Below are 12,704 nucleotides of genomic sequence, written 5' to 3'. Positions count from 1 at the left end.
GAACGTTGCTAGTTACATCCTCCTAAACAGATATGGTAATTGGAATGTACTGAAAGTGTGTAAAAGTTGAATTCTTTGAGACCAATTCTTAAGAAGTTTTTTTTAGACTTTTTTTAGGCTTATGAGTAATGTTTTTGAGGATTTGATATTGGCCCAATTTAGTGAAATCTAAAAAAGACCATCACAATGTAAAAAAAAGTTTAAAAAAATCATTTTTTTATTCAATCATGGGATGTGGGCTTCGTTGGCTAGGACAGCATTTATTTCTCATCCCTAATTATCCTTGAGAAGATGGTGATGAGCTGCCTTCTTGAACCACAGCGGTTCATGTGGTGTAGGTACACCCAGTAAGAGGTCTCACAACACCAGGTTAAAGTCCAACAGGTTTATTTGGTAGTAAACACCACTAAGAACATAAGAACATAAGAAATAGGAGCAGGAGTTGGCCATCTAGCCCTTCGAGCTTGCCCCGCCATTCAGTAAGATCATGGCTGATCTGTCGTGTCTCAGTTCCACATTCCTGCCCTCCCCCCATAACCCTTAATCCCCTTGCCTATCAAAAACCTATCAACCCACGTCTTAAATATATTTAGCGAGGCAGCCTCCACCACTTCAACGGGCAGAGAATTCCAGAGATTCACCACCCTTTGAGTGAAGAAGTTCCTCCTCAACTCCGTTCTAAACCGCCCCCCTTTTATCTTGAGGCTGTGCCCTCTAGTCCTACTGTCCTTTCTGAGCGGGAAGAGTCTCTCCACCTCTATCCTATCCATCCCATTCATCATCTTACACGTCTCAATGAGATCTCCCCTTATTCTTCTTAACTCTAACGAGTACAAGCCTAGTTTATTCAGCCTCTCCTCATAGTTCAACCCCTCAACTCCGGTATCAGCCTAGTAAACCTCCTCTGCACTCCCTCCAAGGCCAAAATATCCTTGCGTAAGTGCAGCGACCAAAACTGCACACAGTACTCCAGCTGTGGCCTCACCAGTGCCCTGTACAGCTGCAGCAAGACCTCCCTACTTTTATATTCAATCCCCCTCGCTATGAAAGCCAGCATCCCATTCGCCTTCCTGACCACCTGCTTAACCTGCAGGCTGGGTTTTTGCGACTCATGCACAAGGACACCGAGGTCCCTCTGCACCGTTGCATGCTGCAGTTTTTCGCCACGTAAGTAATAGTCCTTCCCACCATTATTCCTACCAAAGTGGACAACTTCACACTTGCCAACATTAAATTCCATTTGCCAGTTCCTGGCCCATTCGCCCAGCCTATCTAGATCCTTCTGCAGACTTTCCACACCCTCCACACAATTTGCCGTTCCACCAATCTTGGTGTCATCACCAAATTTCGACACCATACACTCGGTTCCCTCCTCCAGATCATCTATATAAATGGTAAATAGCTGAGGCCCCAGCACCGACCCCTGGGGCACTCCACTAGTCATCAACCGCCAATCCGAATAGCACCCATTGACCCCCACTCTCTGCCTCTTATTTGACAGCCAATCCCCTATCCACGCTAACACCCTATCCCCAACTCCATGCCCCCTGACCTTCTGTAATAACCTCTTGTGCGGCACCTTATCAAACATAAGAACATAATAAGTTCATAAGAACATAAGAAATAGGAGCAGGAGTAGGCCATCTAGCCCTTCAAGCCTGCCCCGCCATTCAATAAGATCATGGCTGATCTGTCGTGGCTCAGTTCCACATTCCCGCCCTCTCCCCATAACCCTTAATCCCCTCGCTTATCAAAAACCCATCAACCCGCGTCTTAAAAATATTTAGCGAGGCAGCCTCCACCACCTCAACGGGCAGAGAATTCCAGAGATTCACCACCCTTTGAGTGAAGAAGCTCCTCCTCAACTCCGTTCTAAACCACCCCGCTTTATCTTGAGGCTGTGCCCCCTAGTCCTACTGTCCTTTCTGAGCGGGAAGATTCTCTCCACCTCTATCCTATCCATCCCATTCATCATATATGTCTCAATGAGATCTCCCCTCATTCTTCTAAACTCTAACGAGTACAAGCCTAGTTTATTCAGCCTCTCCTCATAGCTCAACCCCCTCAACTCCGGAGGGGGTAATAAACGCTTTCTGAAAATCAAGAAACACCACATCCACTGGCTCTCCTCTATCCACCGCCCTAGACCCATCCTCATAGAACTCCAATAAATTCGTCAGACTAGCTTTTGGGATTTGCCCCTTCGTCAGGTGAGTGATACACCCAGGGTGCTGTTAGGGAAGGGGATCAAGGGATTTGAAAGATCAATGATATAATTGATATAATTGATATAATAATGATATAATTGATGGGTTTTTGATAAGCGAGGGGATTAAGGGTTATGGGGAGAGGGCGGGAATGTGGAACTGAGTCATGACAGATCAGCCATGATCTTATTGAATGGCGGGGCAGGCTCGAAGGGCTGGATGGCCTACTCCTGCTCCTATTTCTTATGTCCTTATGTTCTTATGAGAAATGTGCAGGGGGTGGTATTCCCAGGTATCTGCTGCACTTGTTGTTTAGATGGTAATGGTCGTGGGTTTGGAAGGTGTTTTTAAGGTGTCTTGATGAGTTCCTGCAGTGCATCTTGTAGATGGTGCATGCTGCTGTTACTGTGCACTGGTGGTGGAGGGAATGGATGCTTGTAGAAGGAGTTCCAATCAAGTAGGCTGCTTTTTAATGGATGGTGTCAAACTTCTTGAATGTTGTTGGAGCTACACTCATCTAGACAAGTGGAGAACATTCCATCACACTCCTGAATTGTGCCTCGTAGATAGTGGACAGGCTTTGGGAGTCAGGATGTGAGTTACTTGCCACAAGATTCTGTGCCCTGGTAGCCACAGTTTGTATAGCGAGTCCAGTTCAGTTTCTGGTCAATGGTAATCCCCAGGATATTGATTTTAGGGGATTCAGCAATGGTAATGCCATTGAATGTCAAGGAACAATAGACAGATCCTTTCTTGTTGGAGAAGGTTTTTGACTGACTGGCACTTGTGTGGCACAAACATTACTTACCACTTGTCAGCCCAAGCCTGGATATTGTCCAGGTCTTGCTGCATTTGGACATGGATGCTTCAGTTTCCGAGGAGTCATGAATGGTGCTGAACATTATGGAATCATCAGTGAACATCCCCACTTCTGACCTTATGATGGAAGACACTGACAAAGCAGCTGAAGATGGTTGGACCGAGGACACTACCCTAAAGAACTCCTGCAGTGGTGTCCTGGGACTGAGCTGATTGACCTCCAACCTCCACAACCATCTTCCTTTGTGCCAGGTATGGCTCCAACCAGCAGAGAATTTTCCCCTGATTCCCATTGACTCGGGCTTTGCTTGGGCTCCTTGATTCCACACGGTCAAATACTGCTTTGATGTTAAGGGCAGTCACTCTCACCTCACATCTGGAGTTCAGTTCTTTTGTCCATGTTTGATCTAAGGCTGTAATGAGGTTAGGAGCTGAGCAACTCTGGCAGAACCCAAACTGAGTGTCAGTGAGTAGGTTATTGCTGAGCAAGTGCTGCTTGGTAGCGTTGCTGATGAACCCCTCCATCAATTTACCGATGATCGAGAGTAGCCTGATGGAGCGGTAATTGGTTGGGTTGGATTTGTCCTGATTTTTATGGACAGGACATACCTGCACAATTTTCTACACAGTTGGGTAAATGCCAGTGTTGTGGCTGCCTTGGAACAGCTTGGAAAAGTGCATGGCAAGGTCTGGCACATGGGGAGGCAGTGGTGTAGTGGTATTGTTTCTGGAGTAGTAATTGAGAGACCCCAGGTTAAAGGTCTGAGGACCTGTGTTCAAATCCCACCACAGCAGGTTCTGGAATTTGAATACAGCAACAACTGAAAGTCTAATAATAACCGTGGAACAGCTGTCATTGAAAACCCATCTGCTTCACTGCTGAAATGTTCAGTCAATCTCTCCCTGATGATTGATTCCAATAACTTCAAAACAACTGATAAAGTTAAAGTTTATTTATTAGTGTCACAAGTAGGCTTACATTAACACTGCAATGAAGTTACTGTGAAAATCCCCTAGTCGCCACTCTCCACTGCCTGTTCAGGTACACAAAGGGAGAATTAAGCATAGCCAATGCACCTAACCAACACATCTTTCAGACTGCGGGAGGAAGCTGGAGCATCCGGAGGAAACCCACATAGATATGGGGAGAATGTGCAAACTTCGCACAGTAACCCAAACCAGGAATCAAATCTGGGTCCCTGGCACTGTGAGGCAGCAGTGCTAACCACTGTGCCACCGTGCTGCCAGTTGATATTGGACTGACAGCTTTCTGCTTACCTGTTGGGTTTTCTCGCCACCTTCTTTAATAGTGGAGTGACATCCAAAATTGCAATGCAAAAGTGGAATTCTTGGAAAAGCTTTGGAAAATTGTGATCCACATGTAAACAAACTGATGCACGTATATTAAACAGAAAAGGCTTGAACTGATTCCAAACCGGCCAGGATATCACAAATTACAGCCAATTAAATATTCTGGAAGTGTATTTACGGTTTTAATGCGGGAGGCGCGGCAACCAACTTGTGCACAGCAAGATCCCATAATCAGGAGCGTGATCATGGCCAGATAATTATTTCTGTGACGTCGATTGAGGCAACAAATATCGTCCTGGATGCCAGGGATAACCCTCCGGCTCCTCAAAACACCCACTTTTGTAAAAAGTTTATTTATTAGTCAAGGTAAGACTTACATTAACACTGCAATGAAGTTACCGTGAAATTCTCCTTGTCGCCGCACTCCGGCACCTATTTGGGTCAATGCACCTAGCCAGCACGTCTTTCAGAATGTGGGAGGAAACCGGAGCACCCAGAGGAAACCACACAGACATGGGGAGAATGTACAGACTCTGCACAGACAGTGACTCGAGCTGGGAATGGAACCCAGATCCCTGGTGCTGTGAGGCAGCAGTGCTAACCACTGTGCCACCCACCTGAGAGAGCAGATTGTATCTCCAATTATTTCTTTCCAATTACAACACTTCCAGCAGATCTACAATGGAATGTCCTCTTTGATTTCTGCTTTGGTTCTGCAACAGGACTTGAATCTATAATATTCTGACTCGGAGTATTGCCAACTGAGCTATGGATCACACATCTGTGAGTTAGTGAAGTCTGTATTAAATCATCCACTCTTCTTCAATTTCGTTACAGCACTCCGCCTCCCTGCTATCTCAGTGTGACACTTCCAATTGTTACTCCACTCCACATCTGGTTGCAGCTCCTGGGGAAGATTGTTAATATAAGACATGTTTGTACAGTGTATGCAATAGTTCCCTATTAGAGCAACTTCCTCTCTTCCTATTTCCCTGCACTTTCCCAGGATACTTTCATTTTTTTGGAAGTATTTCTGCTATTCACTGTTAATGCCACAATTAACTGAGTCTCAACAGTGAAATGACATAATCTCGATCACCTTTTCCAGTTAATTTGAACCAACACGGATTTCGATACAATGCTGTGGGAATGGGCAATAAAAGGGTTTAACTAGCGAAGCGATCCCTGAGTATTGTAAAATATACTGGTGCAATTTATGTAATGATGTTGAGGAATGTTGTATCAGGGTTTCGTGGGCATCGCATATCAATCAATGTGGGGGTTAGGCAATTAAAAACAAACATGTCTCTGGAATTTTCTTTAAATGGCATCTGGAAGCATTTACAAAGAACCTGATCTCTCAAATGGCAATTGATAACTTGTGGGTGCCGTGCTGATTGGCATTCTGTGTTTTGGCCAATCCGTAGTGTCTCCCTGCACCTTGTTAAATTGGGGGTGGAAAGGTCACAGGTCCCCAGGCTACACGAGCTACATCAAATTGGAAGGCAGACTGAGAGACAGAGCAACAAACCTTTGACTCAGAATGCAGAATGATGAAAATAATGGCCGACTCTTCTGAAATTCATCTGTTTTTGGACATGTAACTTTTTAGCTTTGGCTAACCATGCTAGAGGGAATGAGAAGGTGAGGAAGTGTTCACGGAGTAGAATAGAAGGGAGGGGGCTTCACAGAGAGGCACTGACCAGGCGGGTTAAAGGAAGCATGAGGAGTTATATAAACACTCACTCCCCTCCCCCACTGAAGCACAGTGACAAAAGTGTGTACCATCCACAAGATGCACTGAGCATAAGAACATAAGAAATAGGAGCAGGAGTAGGCCATCTAGCCCTTCGAGCCTGCCCCGCCATTCAATAAGATCATGGCTGATCTGAAGTGGATCTGTTCCACTTTCCCGCTTTCTCCCCATAACCCTTAATTCCCTTGTCTGTCAAAAACCTATCTACCAGTGACTTAAATATATTCAGCGAGGTAGCCCCCACTACTTCAATGGGCAGAGAATTCCAGAGATTCACTACCCTTTGAGTGAAGAAGTTCCTCCTCAACTCCGAACTTCTGAATTCACTGTGGCAACTTACCAAGACTCCGCTCGCAGTGTCTTCCAAACTTGTGACCTCTACCACCCAGAAGGACAAGGGCAGAAGCATGGGAACGCCACCACTTGCAAATTCCCTTCCGAGAAACACACTGTCTCTTTGCCGTTCCTCCACTGTCACTGGGTCAAAGTCCTGGAACTCCCTTCCAATAGCACAGTGGTTGTACTGAGTACAATAGAATGGTTCAAAAAGGTGGCTCGTCACCATATTCTCAATAGCAATGAAGGTTGGGAAATAAAGGCTGGCTTTGACAGCAATACTCACATCCCATTAACAAATAATTAAAAAAAAAAGGGGCACTGGATAAAGGTTAGAGATTTCAAAAGGGGTTGAATATTAGGTACTGGGAATTCAGAGACACGAATTGCCAAACAGGGCTTGAGAGAGTGAACCAGCAATGCCAAAATGAAGCAAATGTTTGAATCGGGACTGATTGGAGGAAAGTGGCTTCAGAAGGTGACAGCTATTGGATCATAGAGAGGCATGAGGGGTAAAAGGATTGTGTAGGAATTGTTGTTTCTCTTTCTGTACCTAGTGGCGCACAAGGCAGACTGTCTTCTGCTCCATAGCTAGTTTTTCTCTTGGAATAGGTTGGTAGTCTCTTGCCAGAGGCTTATAGTTTGAAAGGCGCCACTCCATATCAAGTATGACTGATCCAGGAATCTCTTTTGCTCTTCCCGCCTGCTATGGTGAGTTGGAAGGATTTTTGCAGGTTGGTCCACAGCCTCTTTGGCCACACTATGGGTGAACCTTCCTTTGTCATCGAGTTTGTCTTGGGTGACTGTCTGTGTGGAGTTTGCAAATTCTCCTCATGTCTGCGTGGGTTTCTTCCGGGTGCTCTGGTTTCCTCCCACAGTCCAAAAATGTGCAGGTTAGGTTGATTGGCCATGCTAAATTGTGCCTTAGTGTCCTGGGATGTTTAGGTTAGAGGGATTACAGGGGTAAATGTGTGGGGTTGAGTGATAGGGCCTGGTGTGGGACTGTTGTCTTTGCAGACTCGATGGGCAGAATGGCCTCCTTCTGCGCTGTCAAGTTTCTATGATTCTACGATTCTAAGTTGAGACTCAAACCTGGACCTTCTGGCTCAGAGACAGGAATGCTTCCCACTGCACCCCAAGTCCTGCTTCTATAGGAATTGCCACGTGTAAAAATTATTAAAGGAATGCAGAGGAAAATAAATAGATAATGGAATTTTGAGGGATTTGTAAAAGCTCCTTGATTTAAAACATTACACAAATCTGGCTAATTTTTTGAAATCCTTCCTAACATGTCTATTCATTGGCTCGCACTGTGTACTGCAATATTACCGTGTATTTGCTCCATCTTGCTATATGTTCACAACATTTATCCATTTGCCCTGTAACAATACATTGCAACGTAATGAATGCCAGATTTTGACTAAAGTATTAATAAGGGTCAGGTCTCACTAAAATAAACCAAACCCGATTAAATAACTTCAAACTCAACCTGGAATTTTAGATTTAATTGAAAACAGTTTGACGATTATGGCCACATCCTAAATGCCTTACGATGTTTGCAAATTCAGGAGTTTCTCGAGGAAATTGTTTGAGATTCTGGAGGGACTGTTCTCGACAGGATTTGCAGAGACAGCAATCACTGGATCCACTCATTCCGATGGGAGGTATACTCAGCACATGCTACAAGAATGGCCTCAAATACCTTGCAGTCAATGAAGTACTTTTGGGAGTTTAATCTCTGTTACATGTAGGCAACCAATTTGTACACAGTAAGCTCTAATAGGAATGAGATAATGATCAGATCATCTGTTAGAGTGATGTTGGTTAAGGGATAACTAGTGACCAGCATGTGGAGGAGAATACCTCTGCTTTGATTTAGAATAATGCCAAGGGATTTTTCATGTCCTCCTGAATCAAAGCCTCTTTAACATAGAACATAGAACACTACAGCACAAACAGGCCCTTCGGCCCACGAGTTGCGCCGATCACATCAACACCTATCTATAACCCCCAATCCCATAAAACCCCATATACTCATCCAGAAGTCTTTTAAAAGACCCCAGCGAGTTCGCCTCCACCACCACTGACGGCAGCCGATTCCATTCACTCACCACCCTCTGAGTGAAAAACTTACCCCGAACATCACTTCTGTACTTTCCTCCCCGCACCTTAAACCTGTGTCCTCTCGTAGCGACCATTTCAACCCGGGGAAATAGCATCTCAGCCAAAACATGACATAACTGATAGTGTACCACTCAGTGATGTTGTGGGTGTTTCAGCCTAGGTTATGTCCTTAAGGCCCTGGAATGGGAGCTTGAGTCTTTGACATTCTGATGCAGAGGGTTTGAGAGTCACAACTAAGTCAATCCTGACACTTCCAATGAATACTTTATGCCACTATTAACACCTTCTTTAGTCTTTACCGCAACAATGAATGCTTCCTGGTGGTATTTTTGCTAGACTGTTAATCCAGAAACTCAGTTAATGTTCTGGGGACCCGGGTTCGAATCCCGCCACGGCAGGTGGTGGAATTTGAATTTAATAAAAAATATCTGGAATTAAGAATCTACTGATGACCATGAAACCATTGTCGTTTGTCAGAAAAACCCGTCTGGTTCACCAATGTCCTTTAGGGAAGGAAATCTGCCACCCTTACCTAGTCTGGCCTACATGCAACTCCAGAGCCCCCACATCAATGTTGACTCTCAACTGTCCTCCAAGGGCAACTCGGGATGAGCCAGCCATCAACGGCTATTCCACAAATGAATTTAAAAAAATGTACTTCACTACAGTTAGGTACAACATTTATGTAGCATGTTTAATCTGAGATAAGTTCCTTGTGCACATTACAGCAGACAATAAAGCAGATACCAAACAGGAGAGTTAGCTGAAAGCTTGGTCAGTAAGATGAGGTTAAGGCTATTGTTAATGATGGCCAAGAATCTGGGAAGTGGAAGGGTCCAGATGCTCTTGAACAAGAGTGAAAACACAACACCAGTTAAAAAGCCTCCAAATCAAACCACTGACAACACCACCACACACATAGAACCTGTGTGCCTGACAAACCTTGGCCTCTGGTTAGCAGACTGGGCTACCTTTTACTGGGAAAGAATCATAGAGAATCATAGAATCCTGCAATGCAGAAGGAGGCCATTCAGCCCATCAAATCTGCACCAGCCACAATCTCACCCAGGCCCCTTTCCCATACATTTGCTCCACCTACTACCCCTGACAAGGGGCAATTTAACATGGCCACCTAACACACACATCTTTGGACTGTGGGAGGAAACTGGAGCACCCAGAGGAAACCCACGCAGACAAGGGGAGAATGTGCAGACTCCACACAGACAGTGACCCAAGCCAGAATCTAACCCAGGGCCCTGGCACTGTGAGGCAGCAGTGCTAACCACTGTGCCACCGTGCCACTCCAAATCTTACATGCAATATCAGGCATAAGATTTTCCCTGCATTCAGACTGGGCAGCTCAGTGGCACAGTGGTTAGCACTGAGGGACTAAGGGGTAACTTTAGAGTGGTCATTAAGAAAATGAGAAAGGGTTTGACAGAATAGAGATGTTTCCATTTGCAAGCACAATCAGAACTAGGAGCCATAATTACAAGATAGTCACTGATACATCCAGTAGAGAACTGAGGAGAAACATGACAGTCTGGAACCAAAGGAAGAGCGGTAGACGTGGTTTACATGGACTTCAGCAAGGCGTTTGATAAGGTCCTCCATGCAAGACTTCTTGAGAAGGTGAGAGGGCATGGGATCCAAGGGGCTTTGGCCTTGCGGATCCAGAACTGGCTTGCCTGCAGAAGGCAGAGAGTGGTTGTGGATGGGTCTTTTTCTGCATGGAGGTCGGTCACCAGTGGAGTGCCCCAGGGGTCTGTTTTAGGACCCTTGCTGTTTGTCATTTTCATAAATGACCTGGTTGAGGACATGGAGGGATGGGGTGCGTGGGATCCTTGATTATGCTGGCTGCTTTTCCAAAGCAGCTGGAAGTGTAAACAGAGTCAATGATGAGACATTGGTTTGTCTGGTGGATTGGGCTTTGTTCACGACCCTTTGCAATTTCTCGCAGTCTTGGACAGAGCAGGAGCCATATCAAGCTGTGATACACTCGGAAAGGATGCTTTCTATGCTGCATCTGTATAAGCTGCTGAGTGGTAGCTGACATGCTAAATATCCTTACCTCCTGAGAAAGTAGAGGCATTGGTGGACTCAGATCTGGATAGGCTGTGCAAGCGGTCAAGGACCTGGCAGATGGAGTATAATGTTAGCAAGTGTGAGGTTATCCACTCTGGCAGAAATAATAGTAGGAGGGATTATTATTTGAAAGTCGAAAAGCTGCAACATGCTACGGTGCAGAGGGACCTGGGGGTTGCAAAAACCCAGTCTGCAGGTGATCAAGAAGGCGAATGGAATGTTGGCCTTTATAGCGAGGGGGATAGAATATAAAAGTAGGGAGGTCTTGCTGCAACTGTACAGGGTACTGGTGAGGCCGCAGCTGGAGTACTGTGTGCAGTTTTGTTTGCCGCACTTGTGGAAGGATATATTTGCCTTGGAGGGAGTGCATAGGAGGTCCACTAGGCTGATACCGGAGATGAGGGGGTTGGCCTATAAAGAGAGACTAAATAGACTGGGTCTGTACACATTGGAATTTAGAAGGATGAGGGGGGATCTTATAGAGACGTATAAGATAACGAAGGGGATGGATAGGGTAGAGATAGAGAGATTCTTCCCGCTTAGAAAGGATAGCAGGACTAGAGGGCACAGCCTCAAGATAGGGGGTGGGGGGGAGGTGGGGGGCAATTTAGATCAGAGTTGAGGAGGAACTTTTTCAAAGGGTGGTGAATCTCTGGAATTCTCTGCCCGTTGAAGTGGTGGAGGTTACCTCGCTAAATACACTTAAGTCACAGGTAGATAGGTTTCTGATAGACAGGGGAATTAAGGGTTATGGGGAGAAAGCGGGAAAGTGGAATTGATCCACTTCAGATCACCCATGATCTTATTGAATGGCCCGGCAGGCTCGAAGGGCTAGATGGCCTACTCCTATTTCTTATGTTCTTATGCTTTCTTAATTATAGCATCAGTACGGAGGGACCAAGACAAATTGTTGGTAATCTGGACACCTAGAAATTTGAAGCTCTCCACCATTTCCACTTCATCCCCATTGATGGAGACAGGGGCATGTCCTCTACTATACTTCCTGAAGTGGATTATCTCCTCATTTTACTGACATTGAGGGAGATATTGTCATTGCACCAGTTCACCAGATTCTCTATTTTCTGTATTTTGAGCATTTCTCATTTCCCATAGCTCTACCACCACGGGTTGATTTACTTAAAAGGTAGCCATTAAGATCCCAATGGCTTAGGAACCTACAATTTGTCACACAAATCAGGAAGTTCCCAGCTTCTCTGCTGAGTTGACTGATTCTGTGAACTTTGCTGTAGACAAGATCCAACACTCTGAAGTGTCAGTTTGATGTGACACTGTAGGAATGAAGGTACCCAATATTGTCCAATAGTACAGAATCTCACAAATTTTAATTATCACCAGGCCCATTACTGATCTGTGTTCAAAAGATGTTTACTATCAAATAAATCGGTTGGACTAAAACCTGGTGTTGTCAGACTTTTTACTGTGTTTAACCCAGTCCAACGCCGACACATCCACATCTTCAAAAGATGGTGCGTAGGATCCCTTTTAATTGAGAGAAGGGTCTAAGTATTACAATGATCATCCCAGACCAGGTTACCACCCTCACAGAGAATCTTAAACAGCCAGAGCAATGACAAACCAGGTACAAAAGCCGACTCCTTACAGGCCCCCAATCTCACCTAGTACAGACACCATGAAGGCACTTTATCTAAATGCACGAAGCATTCAGAATAAAGTGGATGAGCTGGTGGCGCAGATCAGCACAAATGGATATGATCTGGTGGCCATTACAGAGATGTGGCTACAAGGTGACAGGGACTGGGAGCTGAATGTCCAGGGGTATCAAGTGTTTAGGAAGGATAGGCGGGAGGAAAAAGGGGGGGCGTAGCTCTGCTGATTAAGAATAGCACCAGGGTGGTAGCAAGGGATGATATAGGAACCAAAGAGCAGAAAGTGGAATCATTGTGGGTGGAGATTAGGAACAGCAAAGAGAGGAAGACGCTGGTGGGTGTCGTCTATAGGCCCCCGAATAATGATCTGGAGGTGGGGCGGGCTGTTAACGCGCAAATAAGTGCGGCGTGTAGGAATGGAACGGCGATAATTATGGG

This window comes from Carcharhinus amblyrhynchos, chromosome 12, assembly GCF_965287045.1.
Source record: "Carcharhinus amblyrhynchos chromosome 12, sCarAmb.v2.hapA, whole genome shotgun sequence".
NCBI classification, from domain to species: Eukaryota; Metazoa; Chordata; class Chondrichthyes; order Carcharhiniformes; family Carcharhinidae; genus Carcharhinus; species Carcharhinus amblyrhynchos.
This window is presented reverse-complemented; position numbering follows the sequence as displayed.